The 20,468-nt window shown below is 43.6% G+C and overlaps 1 protein-coding gene across 2 annotated transcripts in view; it reads right to left on the bottom strand.

Moving 5' to 3' along the window:
- Positions 1-7,371, bottom strand: part of cdon (cell adhesion associated, oncogene regulated) — a 32,320-nt gene extending 24,949 nt beyond the window's left edge. The window contains exon 1 of one of the 2 annotated variants that reach the window (XM_085795869.1): positions 6,711-7,371. The gene's annotated coding sequence lies outside the window, so the exon portion shown is untranslated. The remainder of the gene's footprint in view (positions 1-6,710) is intronic. The other variant, XM_085795868.1, reaches the window with a different exon arrangement.
- Positions 7,372-20,468: the final 13,097 nt, after the last annotated feature.

The following is a 20,468-nucleotide window of genomic DNA, read 5'->3' as shown; positions in this document are numbered from 1 at the left end:
GCAATCAAGTGATCGCAAAACAAACTTGTGGCGATACACGAGCACACACACACACACACACACACACACACACACACACACACATACACACACACACACATCATCTGAGTTTTTCCACTTCTGGCTGGCGGTCAAATCATAAAACCTCTCCGACATGTTTAGGGTCCGAGCGCTGGGCTCAACGCAGCGGCGCTGGAGGTGAGAAGAGCTTTTGGCAGATGACGTAGTGCTGGGATGGCGCCAAGAAAAACACGACCTCGTGACAAAAGCAAAACACAGCAATAGCATAGAAACCGTGGTGTATGCTAATTCACTGCAACCTTTGTGCAGCTTTGTGTTTTCTTGGCTACTGTGTGAGAGCACCACAGACAGATGACAGTGACTTCATTTACTTGGTTACTGACAGTCAAGGCATCAGAAAAAGCATCTCCATCTATCATCAAGGCAGAATACACACAGCTGAGTATCTGCTCCATCTCCAGACTCTCAGAACAATGCAGAAGGCCGGACTGGCTGTACGTCCTAAAATCCTCCGCTCACTTTGAATATCTTTTTTTTTTTTTAATAAGGGGCTCCACTGCTCCCTGAGGGGCCACATGTTGAAGGAGGGACGGCCTAAACGGCACCCATAACCACAAGTTTGGAGGCAGGCAGCGGCAGCAGCAGCAGCAGCAGTACCCACACTACCTCACACTGATCTGGGAGAAAAACAGCCCTTCAAACAAGTAGCCTGTTTGTCAGGCAGAGGGGAGTGCCAGCCACTAGTTTTGCCTTAATATAGTCTTGCTGATCCCTGCGCTGGCTTTTCAACAGCGCACACATTCTAAAAAAAAAAAAAAAAAAAAAAAACCCATGTCAGATGTGACTTATTGGTTCAACATTTGAAATAGAAAGCTGTGGTTGCTCTGAGTTTCAAGAAGAAAAGACTCTTAACTCTTGGGGCCCGCGCTGAGGCGACGGACTAAGTCAGGCATATTTAGTAGGGTCAGTCGCAGGAAGGGAAAAAGAAATGAATCTTGCAAACAGGAAGACGCTGAGGATGCAACAAAAAAAAATCCCCTCACAAGTTCTGAAATATTTGTGCTGTGCAAGCCGTCAGCAAGGGTCCAGTTCATAAGTTCACTCCCTGAAATCTTCCCTGAGGCCGGCGGAGTCATTAAAGGAAAAAGCTACAGGAGACAATAAGAGCTGTGGAACAATGGGTCTCATCGTGCGTTTGCTTGACAATTATGAGGAAAATAGTTGTTTTTGGAGAGAAACGAGTGCCATGTACTCCCAGTGCCACGTTGAAGCCTCCTGGGGAACTTTTTGTTCTCTCCCATACATGTGGTGTTCTGCATCATGTTTAAGGCACATATATTACAGCTACACGAGCCAACAAGTGCGCCATCCGATGATTATGAGCGTATAATAAAAGGCATCTAGAGAGAGTAACACACTTCAAGCCAGAAGAGGGGGGAAAAAAAGGACTTGCAGTTTGTTTCAAAGTGGCCCAGGACCTTTTCTGCAGTGTGTCATAGTCTTTTGGTCTTTCCATCAGTCTGACAGCTTCAGAAAATAATCATGTTTTTTCCTACAGTAAAAAATCTATATCACTGTGTCCTGATGTGTCAAACAATCTCAGCTGCAGAGGTATTTTCATTATCTGCAGCTGCCTGGACAGTGTGTTTTCCCTTAAAGCGCCCGTGCGTGTGCGGTGCCGGTTTACATTCCCTTATCATATTAAGAACACAGACATATATTTAGTTGAAGGCTGCATTTCAGTTACATGAACAGAAGACAAACCATCTCCAGAGAAGAAGCAGACCTCCTCGCCCAGGCTGCCCATCTCCAGCCCGTGCGGCTCTGTCCCGCCGCATTTCAGTGGCTGGCTGGAACATCTGTTTCTGCTGCTCCAAAAACTGTTTGTTTGTCTTAACAATTACGCCCCGATGTTTCTCATTTTATTTCTCAAATCTCCCGAAAGTCATTATCCAGTTTCAGGTCCTTCAAGGTTCTGAATTTTTCAGAAACTCAACACTACCATCTGTTGAAAGCAGGTGTATACACGGAGCTATACAGTTGGCTCACCTTTGACCTTTGCGAGGAGTTGTGCCGGAGGAAGCATGCAGCCTATCTGTAACCTCCTGGAGCAACATGCTCTCCTAGCAAAAGCGAGTCAGTGCTGGGCTGTTTGGATCATCTGTCAGAGTCAGGGGGGACAAGGAAGAAATGAGGAAGAGAGGGGTGGGGGTGGGGGGGTCCCACAGAGAGACGTATGCGTTGTGTAGTTAAAGTAATGTCAGTGTGAGCTCAGAGCAGATAAGAAGTGCTGCTAATGACAGCTCCGTGTAAACACCAGTGACACCTTCGGCTACTGCATTTGCCTTCGTGGCTACTTCAACACAGCCTCAATTTATCCAATTTCCACTCACAGCTTGTCCCTAGAATAAATTTAGGGAGGGGAAACCGAGGGTGAAAAGTAAAAAAATCTTTTTTGTTAGCACTGCAGCTGCAGGGTGCACTCACCAAACCCAGCAGTCGCAAGAACTCAAATTCTGTCTCTGACCTGCCCATCTTTCCCATCGACCCCCTGCCCGTGGCTGCTGGGTGTTGTCAATCAGCACCCCCCGGGCTCCTTGAACATGGGGGCTGTTTGGCGAGCTGCCCAAAACTCCCCTCTGTCCATCTAATGGTGCCTGAGCTATGTGTCTGGCCTTAATGAATGGGAGTTGAAGCTCAGGGGGTAAAAGGCCAGAGTTAGAAAATGCTGCAGTATGACTTAATCTCTGAGCAATGAGAGTAAAAGAGGGAGTGTATCAAGAATTAAAAACAAGCCAGGTTACAGTTTGGGAATAGCTTGGAGGGCTAAGTGTCGACAATACAATACACTAACTTCCACTTTATTATACTAAGAGGCTGAAATGGATTAGCCATCTGAGATCTAGAGAAATGAGTGAGACTTAATTCCAGCGGTCAAACTATTGGGAGGAGGATGAAAAATAAGGTGGCTGCTTGAAATCCAGAAATTTTATCCTCTTTTATGACTCTCCAAACATTTCTCTCGGCCAGAGGTTGATCTTTTGGAGCAATAATATGACAGATCACAGCGCGAAACCAAATAAACAACCGAACCGCACTGTGATTTAGGTTTTCATATTCACTTCCATTTGCTTAAGGCCAGGGCTGAGGTTTACAGCCTGGCCTCAAATCTGTCCGGCCTAGAAAGCGGGAGAATGTGGGAGGTGCTCGAAATATACTTCAGTCTCCCATGTGGACACGCCCTCTCCCACCACACTCACCTCACATAGACATCATCCACTTATCCACCTCTGACACTTGCTAGAAGCAGGACTGCAACTGACATTTCCATCTGGACAAATCTTTCAATAGACTGATGAACTGTTTAGTTTTTTCTGAGCTCACAGTGACAGGTTAAAACAAACACACTGTTCAGACCCTGAAGATTTATAATTAACAATTAAATAAAATACAGAAAAAGTAGCAAATGCTCATGTCTGACCAGCAATTGTTTATAATGGCGCACTTCTCAACCTCTGTGTTAGTTAATTGTCTGTTGTTCAGCTAAAGGACTAATTGCCGACGGCCTGACTTCCTGGTTTTACCTTCACTATGATTATTTGTCCTTCCACATGCGGCTGTGTGATTATAATACTCCATCAGAGAAATCAGGAGAGCCATTATGAGAGCAGGGGCTGGTATCATTACACATGCTTACATTCAAATTGCCCACTTAACATAGTTCTCCTACAGCAACATGTGTTTATCATTAGCGAGCACGCTAATGGCTCAGACATTATTCAAACTCGCTTAATGGCAGTTGTGCTTTGTTCGGCTCAGTCTGATAAGAGCCGGGCCACTAATGGTTTATTAATTTCCCTACAAGTCACAAAAAACGCACTGAGAAAACACAACACAACAACAACAAAAAAGATTCTGAGACTGTTGTTGTCTGATTCAATCATGGCCCCAATACATAGTTGCTGTGGGGAAAATCCCACACATTAACAACATGGGCAGTTGCAGTAAAAATACACCATGTATTTTAATGTTAAAGCAGATGTTAGTGATGTAGTGTGGATTCGTGGGATTGTTTTGTCACTATAAAGAGTCATGTTTTTGTTTTCATTCTAAAAATGATTAATATAGATTGCATGATGCCCTTTTTTAAATATCTCAAGCATCTGACAGCATCTGTAGAAAACAGATTTGTCAGTCTTTCAAAATAAAAGTGTAATAAAGTCTTCCAATAGAAACCAGTGATGAAGAGGCAGCGAGAGCAGTTTCTCCACTGACCAGTATACAGTGAGGCCACTGGACACTCTGTGGTTACAGCGAGGCAGAAAGGTACCGGAGGAAATTGTGGAGTAAATAAAGTTAAAACTAGGCAGGCTGAGGGAAAGTGGCCACAGGAAAACTCTACAACACCTTAACTAAAAAAGGAAAACTCAAGCAGACTCAGCCCCAAAACCTGAGGGAGGAAACGTCCTTTAAAGTGAACGCCCGTCAGCGCCCAAGCTTGAACACAAAGAGCAAATCTCTCTCTGCCCCCTGTCAAAAGCTCACCCAATATTGGGGAGCACTGAAAGGATTTGAAAGCCATCGGAAGTGTCTTCTTGTCCCCCATGGACGCAACAATGCATGAGCAACTGTTTGAACTTGAAAGTGTTTTATCTGCGAGCAGCCATGTGTGTCCCCCTGACTGGATGTCATGCATTCGAGAGGGATCCAGGACTTTGTTCTCAATAACTCTTAAGTGTTCAGTTTTCTGAGAGTCGCCCCTATGTAACAAAAGTCGCTGTGAAGTTCTGATGATAGGGGTGAAGAGCACACAGAGGAAATGACTCTCTGCAGCCACATCCATACTATAGGCCTAATATACATACACATACAGTATACAAACTATACTATTCGACAACACCTGAAACTTCTCATTGCAATCCTCAGCATTTATGTTGTATTTTACATTTATGGCTGCATTGTTTTGGTGTGATTAGCAAATTATCAGTATTTAACTAGATTTATTTGTATTCCACAGAAATTAAAATCCATTCTAACAATGTGCATTAGTTGTATAGTTTCCTTAAACATTTGTCCATGAATGAAAACTACAAGTTTTAAAGTGTCATCCTCAAAGTTCCTGAAATGCAGCAGAGCAGATCACAACCCAACCAGACCTGAGCAGAGTAATCTCATGCACACGACTGCACACTCAGGCCTGAGCTGTTAGCAACCACTTTGAGTTTCAAATCAAACCTTTTTCTTGCTCTGAGGATATTTTCCACATCGAGAGGAAACACGTGAAACTGAACCAACAGGGTGAAAAAAAGCTGTTTGATAATCTCCATAATATTCAGCTTCTTTTCTGTCAACTGACTTTTTAAACTTGACTTTTCTTTCTGGTGTTTTGTTTAACATTTGAGTAAGGCACCAAAACAATTATGCCAAATCAAAAAATTAGTCAAGGTTATGTTCCCAGTGAGTAAATAATAACTCCTTCAATCATACAGACAGGTACAGTTGCTTTTGTTTGCTTTGCACAGTGATTTGTGCACTCTCCAAACTTCAGAGCTGCACTAACATGGATTTACCAAACCAACATTTATGACACCCTCAGGGGGATTTATCTAAAACAATAACGACTCTGTCTTTAGAAAGACAGACAGAGAAAAATCTACCTCAAATATTAGTCGAAGCCACCATGTTTCTGCCACAGCGGTCACTGTGGCAGAAAGTTGGCTCCTGAAGTGGAGCCATAATAAAAATTCAAAAAGAAGTACAACTTTAGAACAAAGTAATGTTTCACAAACTCAAGTCCATTTTCACCTTTTAGTGACTGTGGCACCAATGTGTCAACCGAGGGACATATATTCCATTTCTAAAAATGTTCTTTCATGTTTCAGAGTTGGAAAAAACGAGGCCTCAGGCCATCTGTTTTCAGATGGGATGTTGGAGTGAAGTGTCGCTGTTTACCAAACAAATATTTAGGCATTTTTCTTGAGCTCTCAGGACAACGGAGCCGAGCTGTGTCACCCCTGCAGACAGACACAAGACAAACTGCTGGATAATGATGCTGTTTGGGATGAGTTTGTCTTTTACTAAAAACACAAAGCTGCTCAGTCTGCTGCGAGGATTTCCCCTTTTCCCCCTGTCTGTAGATTATAATCCAACAAAGAAGAAGCCCGAAGTCAACTAAACCCAAACTGTAAAACAACTGATTTTGACTCCTCATTTTAACTTTAGTGTTGACATTATAATGAGGTCAAACGGAGCAAACGTACCGTGTAAAACTAATAGTTTACAGTAGGAGTAGACTGCGTCTTTAATGAGGACGCTTCATTCATGGTGTAGCTACACATCGGCTATAATATTAATTTCCGTACACGGGCGCCCCCGTTTCCCCAGACTGCCGGCGCGTACGCTCCGCTCCAGCCGCCCGTGCTGAGCGCTCCCCGCTCTCACCACTGTATAAAGTTGAGGGAAAAGCTCGGTAATGTTTCATAAACTTTTTTAATTATTATTATTTAAACAACTCTCTCTTTCAACGCCACGTTTTCTTTTGTTATTTCCAGACGAGCCCCGCTGGCCTAGCTGGTGCGCACACCGAAGCCTCCGCCCCCAGCCCCCAGCCCCTCTCCCAGGCAGCCAGGCAGGCAGGCAGGCAGGCAGCCGGCCCGGGACTCCCCTCTCTCCGCCTCCCCTTTCCTTACCTCTCTTGCAGGAGGGCAAAAGCTGCGAGCCGTCGGGTGGGTTAGCAGCAAGACGCATTCTTCTGGTGGCAAATCCGTACGGGGCCCTCCATTAGACATGGGCTAAAAGTGTGAGACGACGGGTGAAACATGAAAACAGCCGGAGGTGGAGGAGGGTGGAAAACAGACTTTTCAGACCCGCGGAGCAGCGCAGTCTTCGGGGGCCAAGGTGCGACTAACTCCCCTTGGTCTAAACTCGACTGAAGGTGGCGGAGAGGTTTCTCCGGGGAACTTTGGAGTCCATGTGTTGAGATAAAGGCGATAAGTCCCAGCCCGGTGCATTCAGAGACACACGAACACACACGCACTGACGCACACACAGTGTCTCCGTTATTGTAAGTTGACGGTCTCCGTCTCTGCCGCTGCCTTTCTCTCTCTCTCTCTCTCTCTCTCTCGCTCTCTCTCTACTCTCTCATCTTTGAAGCCAGTGTCGAATTGCTCAGCAAATCATGGCAGCGGCGAGGCTGGTCGTCAAACCAGGAATGTCCCAACCCCACAGCTCAATACGGCTCCTGGAGAGGGGAGGGAGCGACGGAGAGAGGGGTGTGTTGGGGGGTGGGGGGTGTTACTCATATAGACTGTGCATTAACAAGTTTTACAATCAAGGGAAGAAAAAAAAACTTCCTCCTTTTCCCTCTGTGTTCTTACCTGTGTGATTTCACAAGAAACCTCATAGCATTTTTTTTTCTCCTTTTGAAGTAGCCTAACATTTACACCACAGTACGACCTTAAACCACGTTTAATTATTACCTCTTAAAAATAAATAAATAATCCACTTGTTTTGTTTTTTTTTATTAAAGGTTTGTTTGATAGGCCTATGTTTATGGAAAGTAGGCTACTACCCCGAATGGAATAGCAGTGTAGAGTGTGCACTCATTCACTCAAAGACAGATAACCTAAGATGTTTTTTAATAAAGATTTTTGAAATCCACATCACCTCTAGGGCCTCTGGGTGTATTTTCTCATGTAGGCTACAGTACATGTGTGATTTATTGTAGCTTTGTATGAACACAGAAGAATAAATCTGTGAGCTGTAAACTGTTGTGTCATGCAGTCAGGTGGTTATCATAAGAAATAACGCTGTAAACTTCAGAGATGACACCAGTGTTGACATGAGGACAAACGATTCGTGTCAGGATCGTTTGTCAGATTGAGCTTTGTGTTAAAGATTTTTTATATGATAGAATATAAACTGCACACTCAACATTGTTTCTACCTGAAGTTTGACTGAGTGAGTGAGTTAACCTCTGTGACAGTTTCATCTGCTGCACAAACACTGCCTCAAGGCCATAAAGGCAGGTTTCTTTATTTTCCAGGGGGATACACTGTTCCTTGTAGATTAAACCAGCTCTCACTGGGCCCATTGAATTGAATTAAAGTTATGTGGGAGGGGGTTGTTTGAACAGCTAATAGCTATGGGTCGTTTCTGGCATCAGACCTGCTGGTTGGATAGTCTGAATGTTGGTTGGCTGCAGCCGTTTCCTCATCACTAGGTGAAATGCCTTCACAGAGAGGCGGGGGGAGAGAGAGGGAGCTGCGAGTGAGAAACAGTCATCTGTTGTGCGTATGGGCATGAGTAAACAGCATAATCATCTTTGAGGCAGTAATTATGTGCTCCAGTGTTGGCGGGGTGGTGGCGGCGGCGGCGGGCCCACCCTGCTTCAGACAGCAGGTGCAGCTCAGCATCTGACAGCTGACTATATGGAAGGTGTGAGCCAATCCTCCCGAGGCTGACTCGACCCAGTGAGGGCCTTCAGGCGCTCAGGGCCAAAGCCAACAAACCAGCAAACCTCTGACACAGGAGGAGAAGGAAAACAACGTGGAGGAGGAGGAGACGAGGCTGATGAAGGACGGATGCCTCGACGCTGTAATCACTGACAGGAGCTGGACTGTCCTGTTTTTCTTTTTACTTGTTGCTAACAGTGCCAGTTTTCTGTCATTGAGAAGTATGTTTTATCTCCTTGGCTTTTCTCCACTTTCTGTTAAGTCACTTTTCAGCACTGGTTTCTAATCAATCGTAGGGAGAGGCCTTATGGTTTCCAGCTTTTAAAAAATCTGTTCATAGCTTTTTTTCAACCTGCAGGACAACACCTGGACAGTCAGACCTCAGAAACCAACATAAATTTATCATGGATGTATGAATGCTCATTTATTATTGCTTATTAATACTTATTTTTGACATTAATGTCATCTGTATAATATCAGAGGCCTGCTGTCACAGGAGTATGTTTTCACAACTTATGGTTTCCAGCTTTTAGAAAATCTCTTCATAGCTCTTTTTCAACCTACAGGACAACACCTGCAGTGGACAGTCTGACCTCAGAAACCAACATAAATGTATGGCTTATTATATATAAACTTAATTTTGACTTTAATGTCATAAGTATGATATTGTTTGTACATCAGAGGCCTGCTGTCTCAGGAGTATTTTTTCATAAACCAAATAAATAAACACCTGATTTGTAAAAATTTCAGCTTTATATAGATGATGCTTTATTAGACAATGCTCGCCACTTTCCCTCTCGTCCTTCTGATTACAAGTGATTAATTTAATTTTCTCTCTCTTCCCCGTCTCTCTCTCTCTCTCTCTCTCTCTCTCAGGGTCAGGAGCTGGTTGGAGATGGAGACAGAGGCTCTGGGTTCAGAGGGGGGTGAGCAGGGTGATTGGACACAGTCGCATGTGAAAGGCCAGAGAGCGGCGAGTCCACAGGGAGCAGGGTCCACACACAAAGGGCCAGGGAGGGGTTCGGTGGGGGCGGGAGGGACGGCCAAGGAGGAGAGGCCACGCTGGGAACCAAAGCTGACAGCACAGACACTTCTCATCCACTCAGGGTTTGGCTGTCTCTGGCCCCCTGGGGTATATACTCACTTATCTGTGCGGAGCTGCCAGCTCCACACTGTTGAGCCACAGCAGCTTCAGAAAGCTGCTGACCGAGAGCAGAGGCAGCAGAAACAGTGCGCACACAAAGCACAGTGACCTCTGGCCCACATTTAACTGATAGGAGGCCTACCTCCTTCGTCATATCAGCCCCGATTAAAATATCAATAGATTACAACACACCTGTTGCTACTCATGCAAAACACTGGCAGTTTATACTATACTGATTTTCCCTCTTTTGACACCCCGATTGAGTTTCAAATGGCACAAGAGCTCTGAACAGGGGCTTTTTGATCACAAGCAGTGACTGTTTGGTACACTCAGCTTGCTGTGCATTGCTGTGAGGATAATAAGCCCCCGACCACTGTCAACAGAGTGTTTATGACCTGCAAAGCAGCCCGGGGTTGTGTTGACTCTGTCAGCTGGAGCCAGAGGAACGCCTGACTCCCAATGCTATTAAAAGGCACTTCCAGATAACAGGAGTACCATCCTTCTGTTTGTGGATTGGCCAAGCAGGACTAAATACCAGAGCGTCATTGTTAGGCTTTTAAACGGGACAACTGCATTTACATCCTTTACTCCAAGCAGATGTTGTTGGTGAAATTTCAATGCCCTGAACAGGCACTTGTTCTCTTTTTGTATATAGGATGCTTTGGTAAGAAGTAGGACAATTAGAGAACTGTTTTTTTTTTTTTTTTAACTTTTCTTCTGTGTCTAGGAGACAGAGACATTTATTTGTGACTTTTTATATGTTTTTATAACACAAGGAAAACTTTGTGCAGGCGAAGAAATATATACGAGAGTGAGAAAAATCACAATATTTTACAACGCAGACTAAATGGATTTCCCCTCGGAGGGTCGTATCTCATGACTTAGACAGGTGTTTGCAATATGTGTGTGTGTGTGTGTGTGTGTGCGTACAATTTGTCTTTCTATACGTTCGGGTATGTGTGCGTGTGTGTGTGTGTGTGTGTTCATGGATGTGTAAAAGAAAGAAAGAGAAATTTGAAGGCACTCATCCCCATCTGGTTTCTGCATCACAGTGGTGGGATCACATTATACATCGTGGCCTCTCTGGGAATTTCATCAGTCTGTAACATCTCACTTATTCTCACATCTCCCCAGGCTTCACCATGTACAACAATCCTGAGTGTCTCTCTCCTGACACCGCAGTGACCCTGCACATCCTCTGGTCATCTTTAAAGCTTTCCCCCATCTGATGCGAGAACTGTATGGTGCATAAAACTGTCTAAACTCCAGTCTTCACACTGTCACTATTTTGCCTGAGTTTTCCACAACTCAACAATATACACGGGTGGATTCACAGTGAAACACAGCTACTGCTTTACCTGCTTACAAGGAGAGGGCCAACGAGTGTGTCTCTTATTGTATCTGCTGAATAATGGCAATAAAGCAGATTTAAAAGAAAAAAACATCAACAAAAGGAAACAAAAAGGCGAGTTGCTGCTCTGAGAAAATGATTCCAAGAAAGAAAGAAAGAAAGAAAGAAAGAAAGAGCACATGATAAAAATCACAAGTAGTTCCAGCTGAATGGATCCAGGGGTCGATGATAGTCCATGATATGTAAAATGAATGATTACTGCACAAAGATCAACAGCAAAACTCTCCAACTTTTGTTTTGTAACTATCATTATTTTTTCATCTATTCTCGACTACTAGTGTATTTTCTTAACAGTCCTTTTTTTAAACTGCAATCTTGAAGTGAAGCCATGAAGACTCCTGTGCTATTCCCCATTCTTCCTGCCCTATATCACGTCCACTGATCTCCAATGTAATTTATAAGTGATTTCCAAATCGTATGGACGTGTTGTTCCGGTCTCATCCCCAACATCCAAACCAGCAGTGACGTGAGGCTGTCATGATAAAGCATTCAGGAGTTGGTTGTAGTGGGTATCTGGGGAATAGTTGGAGCAGGAAGAGGCTGAAGTGAAATATCATTCCTGTTTAACACTGATGTTTCCTCTGGTCCCACAGGCTCATGGTGACCTTGTGATTTATGGTGCAACGCTGGAGGAGCAGATCAGAATACAGCTGCCCCACAGCTACACACAAACATGTGTCCAACTCCTGCACAACCTCAACTTTCATATAAGTCCAAATCTGCATTCAAACCAGTGCAGCTCCAGACTGAATGTTTTCCAGCTGTTGGGTAGGGGGAAAAAATATATAATAAAACAAATGTATCAGCATTTCCTCTCTTTTGTGTGTATTTGCTTCTGTCTGTGGATCAGGGGATTATGTGCGTAAAAATGTGACGCTTGTTGCAGCTAACTGGCTTTTCCAGCTCATTCCGAATGGCATGAAGTGATGTAGAAAATGAGCTCGATGAAGAGGATTAGGACCGGAGACTGTGAGTGCTTATCATCTCCCGTAGCACTGGAGTGTAGCCATGGAAACAGGAAGTGAGAGGCAAGCTTCCAAGATGGCCACCAGCTTGTGAATGGATGCATTCCTCAACGGCAGGGTGTCTGCTGGAGGGAGGAGGGGTGAGCAAGTGTGTTTACTCCGAAAAGGGACTATATAAATAGTAACTGCTGCTGTTTTAAGGACTTCCTGTCACTAGGTATTCCATAAAACAGTAGTTAAATAAACAATCAGTTTCCCATTGGGGCTGCCTTGTCTATACTGAAGTGAGGTCTGCAGTGGGTTCAATCCAGGACCCCGGCGTGTGGATTTTAAAGCCCCAGACTGGAGTCACGGAGCTGTTACAGGTCACCACACTCTCTTTCACTCGCACCCCGTCTGGTCATATAACATCCACACACACACACACACACACATACACACACACACACAAACTGATCCCACATTCAGCATGTTTTTTTTGGGTTTTTTTCTCTGCCAAGTAACTTCTATACTGACTTTTCAATCAGCTCTCCTCTTTGTTTTGTTATGTTAGCTGTGCCTTTGGTTCTCCTCTGTCTGCCATCACAGTGCAAGGACTCGGAGCACTATTATGATCTGAGTGGGACATCGTTCAGTGTGCTGCCGCCAAAGATTTGGTCTCTGTGCTTTGCTGAGTTAATTTCTGCTGAGAAGGAAATTTGGGGATGTGGCTTTTGTTACCTATGCCTCTAAGCTCTGGAACACACTACCTTTAGATATCAGGGAAGCCAACTCAATAAATATCTTTAAAAGTATTTAGTTTCACGTATCTGTTCACCCTTGCCTTTAATTAGCTGGGGACAAAAGTCCTAGCCAGAATCTCAGAGAGTACACTAGACAATAGGTCAGCGACCTTCATTAATGCTCTGTACTAATGTTAGGGCAAAATAATACTTTTTCTTTCTTTTATTGTTGCTTTATCTATTTTATTTTCTTGCCATGTTTTTTTTTAAATGTTCTTATGTTCTTTTAATGTTCCTTCTTTTATTGTGAAGCACTTTGAGTCACAATAATTGTATGAACTCGTCGTCCCTGTAAATGAGGGAAACCTCAGTGACCAACGAGTTAAAAGAAAGGTAATAAATAAATGAAATGTGATATACAAATAACATTTATTATTATTATTATTAATTTGTATATTATTTACATCCATATCGTAGGAATTATATCATTTTTTTTCAATCATTTTCAATACATAGTTTGTTTGGTTTGTCCTGATGGTGCATCTCTCTGTACTGACACTCAAAAAGAGTTCAAAAGTTGATGCTTTCCCCTCACACTCATTGATTCATCTTCAATCCAACAACGTGAATAAATAAATGAACAAAAAATGAACATTTGACTTTCACAATCAGTAATCCAGGGACCATCATCTCATGTATATAGCCTTCATATGTATGCAAGGCAAAAAATATATATAGGCTACATATAGATGTCATTACACAAACATCTACCAGCTGGCATTGTCAAGGAGGACACCATCCGTCATGCTGGCTCTGTTTTAGACAAGGCCATGAAGCTGTCAGCGTGCATTCCTGAACGCAGCTTTTGCAGAGCACATTTGTCAACCTTGAGGAAAGCACATGCTCAAAATGTTTGGATGCTTAAACTTATCTCATTACGGCCTTTGAAGGTTACTGGCATTCCCGCTCAGTTCTAAAAAAAAAAAAAAATCCTCAAACAGAGAGCTCTGGTATCAGTGTGGTTTGGTGTTTGTGCCATCGCGCTTCATGCTTGTTTGTCTTCATGAAGACAGAATGGAGGCAGAGGGATGTCAGGGCTGTGATAGAGCATCAGCAGCCCTCATATTTGCTTGTGTATCCCGACGCAACCAGCACTGTGCCTTGGCCCAGGAGAAGCATCACTTTTGTTTGTGCGTCGCACTGGTCAAACACACCATCCAGGGAGATACCATCTATCTCTCTTCCGCTTTTTCAGATGTGGAGCCTCGCAGCCCTCAGCAGGGGCCGGGCGCACAATCACTGCAGGATATCACCAGATAATCACTGTGGAGCCACAGGAAAATGTACCAAGAGTAAACAAAGAAAGCATGTGTGCATGTTTGTGTACTGTACCCCTGTGTGCTGATGTACTGTACATGTCTACTTACATTTCCATATATATGGCGCCCGTTGATTGGATGAGAGGCTCCAGTTCCTTTTACTGATGTTTTACTAACACCGTAAAACTGAAAGTGCGGGCAGACAAAATAAAAACAATTAATCATGAAAATAGCATACATAAGGACTAGGTAGGTAGGGTAATACCTTAGCCTGCTTCTCAACCAACAGCAGAGTTATCTGGGATATTCCTCAAAGCCAACCTTCACAGTCCAATAAACATAACAAACATGAGCCTTTCTTCAAACTTTGCTGTGAAAAATTACGAAGCGTGGAGTGATAAAAAACAAAACAAAAACAAACTAGCAAAGTTACATTTGTGCTACAGGTGCTTCTCAGTCTTTGTGCGTGAAGCTTGCGGAGCTAACAGGCAGTACTTCCTGTTTTGATCATTTCATAATAAAAGTATGTATTTTAAAATAGAGCCGCTGCAATAACACTGAATCTTTGTGTTTGTTTTTCTATGTATCCACATGGCTGCATGTTTTGTCTCTCCAGCCACAAAGTGATGATGATCACTGTTATCTAATCAGTGATAAGACACAGGAGATGTGTTGGGTTCAATCAAACCCCAGAGGAGTGACTCTCTCCCGGAACAGGATGGGCTGTGGGGAATCTCAGGCAGATGTGAAGTGAAGACACTGATGTCTTCATAATGATCTGTTTTTTCCCCCCCTTTAACTCACGGTATCTCACCCAGCTCTGCCTGTCGCCTCCTTCTTCTCCCCTTTATGCCAGAGACAAGCTAGATCCGTGAACAATCTGCTCCATTCCACAGGCTGTGCTCCCTTCTCTGCTCCATAAATCGCCGCTCCCAGGGGACAGCTGGAAAGACAGTACAAGTGGGAGCCAGATAGAGCTGTCTGAAAAGGCTCCTGTTTCAAATTAGGCTTGCTGGACAAAAGTCCCCCTGACCCCAAAGTTGAATCCATGTCTACTTCCTGTATCCCGTTTCGTGCGGCGGTGTGGACAGATACGGGGAGAGATGAGGTGTGGTGGGAGTGATGCGGCTGGTGTCACTGCGCCTGTGGTCTCCTGATCAGGGCACTGAAAGACAAGTTTACAGCCCTTTTAAAGGCGAATAAAAAGCTCTCTCTAAAGAGGCATATATTTCATGGCCTGTGTGCTCCCACAGTTAATGTCCCGGCCCAGCATGAGTTCACTGGACTTCCTCCCGTGTCCTGCCTCCGTGCCCCCATGGACTAAGGTCACTGCAGAGTTGTGCACTCAAAATGAAATGGGGTGAAGTCAGATGGAGAAGTTAAATTCAGTGTGTCCACATAGGGGAACTGGAAACATCAAATATTGTTCCTATTGCTGCAGATACTATGTCATTCAATGGCTTTTGGCTGAATGTAACAGAGCTTCCTCTTCCTCTTTTAGGCCACTGTTGTTGTTGTTGTTGTTGTTGTTGTTGTTGTTGTTGTTTATGAATTATAAACAAGAAGCAATCACATTATCAAATGATGAAAAACAGTGAAGCACCAACTCAGTGAGCGTCTAATTTCTTCTTCATCATTCCAATTTTCTCAAGATGGTTCGATAATGACTAATCTCACCCCAGGTGCTCATGGGTAGATGTAGTCAGCAGGTCGGGGCAGCAGAGGAGCGTGGCTAACATGAACCTGACCTCTCTAAGGATCATTCTCCACAACGTGACTGTCAAAACAAGTCAAAACAAGCTCAGGGGTCGGGCTGCCTGGCTCCTGCTCCTCCACTCACTTTTAGACTTTTATTCTCATGAATATCTAAAATGTTCTTTTCATTATTGATAAAGTTGCAAAGCAGCTTCCCAACTTTTCTCTTCAAAGTTTCAAAGACTAAATGAGTCATAAACAACCTCTCAAAATCTGTTGGAAATAGTTTCCGTAACACTTTATAATAAGTAGTAGTAGCACTATTAAGATTAGTTAAGCATTAATAAATACTGAATTCTTCATAACGTATGAATACTCATTAGTATGTAGTTTATAAATACAGTTTGTACTTATCAATGATGAGTAAAATATTTTAATTGTTTATAAACTACATACTAATGTGTATTCATGTGTTATAAATGACAAATTCAGTATTTAATGCGTAACTAATGCTTCATGTGTGTACTTATTATAAAGTGTTACCATAGTTTCCTGTATTAATTACACTTGAACTTTACAATTTACAGTGAACTTTCTTGTGTGTAGCTGCTTGCTGATGCTGTCTTTTGACTGGTTAAATAAAGAAAATTTGAAGAATATTTTTCCCCCCAAAAGAAACATAATTAACTATAATCAATTTTTGACCTCATTTATGTCAGAAGGGCCAAATGTTGAAACTCCCCCCATTAGATCTTATTCAGATATTGTTTCCCCAGCTATTGAAAACAACACGATCCACCTATAAATACATTTAATTTACAGTTTATAACAAACCTGTAACAGTCACCAAGTTGCATTAACTCTCCCCACTGATTAAGCGGCTGTGGCTGCACACATATATTTACTGTAATTAAAGACTGGCTGCTACTGTCTGGTCTGTTTGCAGAGCTGTCCAGTTGGGAGAATTTGGGAGATAAGGAGCGAAATAACAGCGTTTGGTGCCACAGTGCAAACACTTGGCTGCAGCGGACAATGATAGTGCTCTGCTCCGTCATTGTTTAGAGAAAAATCAATTCAACTTTTATTGTGGCACTTTTTATGCTTTTAGGGCATGGGGGTGAAAGGATAATGAGTTCTCAGTTTTTGGTCTCCCAAATCCATTAACCGTCACACCCACTGTGCATAATGTCCATTGCTTTGTTAGAATCATTACACACCCTCACTGTACAGGTGGACACACACAGGTTACCTGTCACCTTTTCCTAGAATGAGTGGCCTGATTTTTAGGAATTCTTTTGGACGGCACATTGATGGAGTTAATCTCTTCTGTTTTAATCTGGCTCATGGATATTAAGACCAGCCTCCTCAGCCCCGGTCCCATCACCTTTGACCCCCTCTGTAATCCGCCTCCTCCGCCAGCTCATTAAGCCCGGGGAGTTCACACCTCTCGTCATGTTGGGCCCAGCTGTGTCCCCCCAGTGCCCAGGCCGGCCCGGGGTGTCAGGAGAGGCTGCCGGCTTCACAGGCGCGCAACAGGCCCGGGCCTCTGATCTCCACTAAAAATGCTATAAATCACAGAGTGGAGGTGATGGTCCAAAGTGCTCATTAAAGTAGGCAGTAATAAATGTGGAGAGAATGAAAGGCTCTCTCTACCTGTCAGCCTGGGCTGGTTAATGAGAGGAGCCTGTTGGACTTTACTAATGACTGATGATTAGGGAAAGGCGAGATGGAGTGTTAACAAATGTTTAACTACAGAGCAGCGGTCATAAATGTTTCACAGCTACAATAGGCACCACAGTGCTTCATCTGAGTGCATAAAAAGACCTTTTCTCATGGACTCATAATCATAATTTCTACACTTTTTAACAGATTTTAACATGGAGTCTGATTCAGTGGGGTTTGTTATGCATATGTTTATTCTCCTTTAAATGTCACAGTGAACCACTCATGGTCTTAATCAAACTTTGGCTTTGTTTGGTCGACTTTGACAAAGCACTTGCTAATGGACAAGCTAGTCTCATCAGTCAGACAAATAAATCTCGTTATGTGCATTCTTACCAAAGGAGGTGTTCACAGTCAAATGTCTTTACAGTGGCATCCGCACTGAACTTGCCTTTTGGACTATCAGTTTAAGAAATATTCTAAAAAAAAAAACATTGTACTTTGTTACCCTGAAATGATTCATTTCACCAACAACATGTTTGAGAGAAATTGTATATATTTTGTACTTGTTCTGACTGAAGGTGAGATTTCCATGTCTTTTTGTTTATAGTTTAGGTTTCTTTATTAATACTGTGAAGGTTTAAAGCCTCAGTCCTCAGAAAAATGCGCACAACCTGCATTCAGAAAACAAGCCTTAACATGAGCCATCAGTACTTCTGTAATTTTGTGATGTCACAATAAAGCATTTGCCACCATACAACCTTGCAGGGTTTGGTTTTGCAGAGTGTTCATGTGAAATCTGCTCTATTCTTTCTCAATCATTTATAATACATCAGAAGAAAATAAACACAGCCCACAGTGAAACATCGGACAATGACAGAAAACTTGAGTGCAAGTTCCCTCATGGCTTTTAAAAAAATCTGCATCAGGGGGAAATATCAGCAGCTAATGCCTTCCTGAGCTCAGGACCACTACGCATGCATGCAAACAAACATGTTCATATTCATTACCTGGACTGGCCAGCTGCAGGAAAGCTAATATTGGGCTTGGTGGTTTGGGTGGCGCAGGGTGGATTAGGAAGTAGTGTGGGTGTGAAAGAGCTCTCTTCAGAGCCTTATCGCCCCGCAAACTTTGAGAGTCCATCCAAAGACTGCTTTCACCACCACAGTCAGGTGGACACAACCAAACAGCCAGACATCTCAGTCTGTTTCTGTGATCCAAAGCACACAGAAATTCTGGACTAAAAAATCCCACCTGGCTCATTTGTATTTTGTCCTTCTGGAAACCAACGTGTTTTTGTATTTATTTTTTTAGATAGCATAATAAAAGATTCAAATTCAAGACCCAACTGGTTTCTCTATGGGGGATTTGTATTCATACTGATGAACGGGAGATATCTTGATGTTGGGTGAAAGTTGATTTTGTAGTCTATAACTTCTCCACCGTTATACATCAGCTCACATCATCGTCCTGTTTTCAAGTCATTCTCTTGTTTTGTTAAAGCACCAACTGTGCAGAACAGTTGGATGCCTGAAAATGAAACAGGGGAAGAGAAAGAGAAAGAGGGAAGAAAAAGAGAAGTGCAGGCCTGAATGGATTAGGAAAGGGCCTGTTTTCCCTCTCCATGTCAATGCACTCCCGCACCAGAATAGATAGGTAGTGACGGCCTGCCAGTTGGTTTTCATTACGTCCTCTGCACTTCAGACTTACAAAAAAAAAAAAAACGGCATCCCCCCCTCCTCCTGACCCCTCAACTGAACACGCTTTTCCCTCTGAAGGAAAGGTACAAAATTGGTCCTGAAAGTGAAAAAAAAATTGCCAGAGGGGACGTTTTTCAATGTATTTTTCTAATATCCTCCTCAGACTTGAAGTCTCCCCCTGCATGCCTCTTTTCTTTTAAGTAAAACCCTGTCATCTACCCCGTGGGGGCTACGCTGGAATGCTACTTCAATATAAGATCTGTACCTTTGCATTCTCTGTAATGCATGCCTATGTGCGTCCAAATGGGTCTCGGCACGGGGGGAGAGAGGAAGGCAGATGGGGAGGGGGGGGGGGCAGGTTTCAGTCAGGGATATGGGAACAAGGTGGAACTGTGCTTTGTTTGTTGGCCTCTGCGCATACCGACGCAAAATTGAACAGCAATAAAATAAGGCACAGATGTGCATTACTGGCTCAGACTTCAATTGTCCGCAACCTGTGTCGAGGCCTGGTCACATGGTATTAAAAGGTGGATGGTCTGACTCTCTCGCAACCACCCTCACCCCCCTTCCCGCTCTCCCTCTCCTAAAGGCTTGTTATCTCTCCAACATGCTGAGCTGCCTGGATGCCAGCATAGCGCACCGATAACCACAACCAGAACATCTCCCCTCATAGGTCTCCTCACCCTGTTTGGCTCCAGTCACGCCATGCTACGCGGACGGGAGCACCACGCTTCAAAGAGAGCAAACTCGCACACGCAACAGAGCCTCAGCGGGCTGATTTTTAGTGGATAAGACAACTCCTGTCTGTGCTTTGAGACACGTTGCCCTTTGACCCCCTGGGCTTTAACTTTGACAAACTGAACAGTTCATTATTTCAATCAATCAGAAATTCCTTCCTGTGTGCGTCTCCTGCTTTAAATCACTCGGTATTAGCTGCTTGTCTGCTTATGGTTGGGAAACGAAGAAAGAAAGAAAGACACCGATATTTTGATCTGAGTAAGTGGAGCAGCAAATATGCCATGCAGAGAAATAACACTGGAAACAAACAAAGAATAATCATAAATCAACCTTAAACACGCCGGCTCCAGCTCAAAGGGCCTTGGGGATGTTGCTGTATGTTTGTGATGAACACACCTACTGCAGTCATGATAAAGGTTCCTGCCAAACGGCGCTGCTGCTCTTCATGTTTGGTGGCACTTGTCCAGACTCAGGCTGAAAGGTTTTCAGCTTGTAGGGCCATACTGTCAATAAAAAATTTGCTATCGCAATAGCCCTACATCTGTTTTGTTTCTCTATAAGAAAATGCACCGCTGTAAATGGACCCATAAATCTCATGAGATCTTCATTTAAACAGTCCCTCGTGGCTTTCCAAATGC

The sequence above is a fragment of the Trachurus japonicus genome, chromosome 13, assembly GCF_045865225.1.
Source record: "Trachurus japonicus isolate A0001 chromosome 13, Traja_1.0".
NCBI classification, from domain to species: Eukaryota; Metazoa; Chordata; class Actinopteri; order Carangiformes; family Carangidae; genus Trachurus; species Trachurus japonicus.
This window is presented reverse-complemented; position numbering and strand designations above follow the sequence as displayed.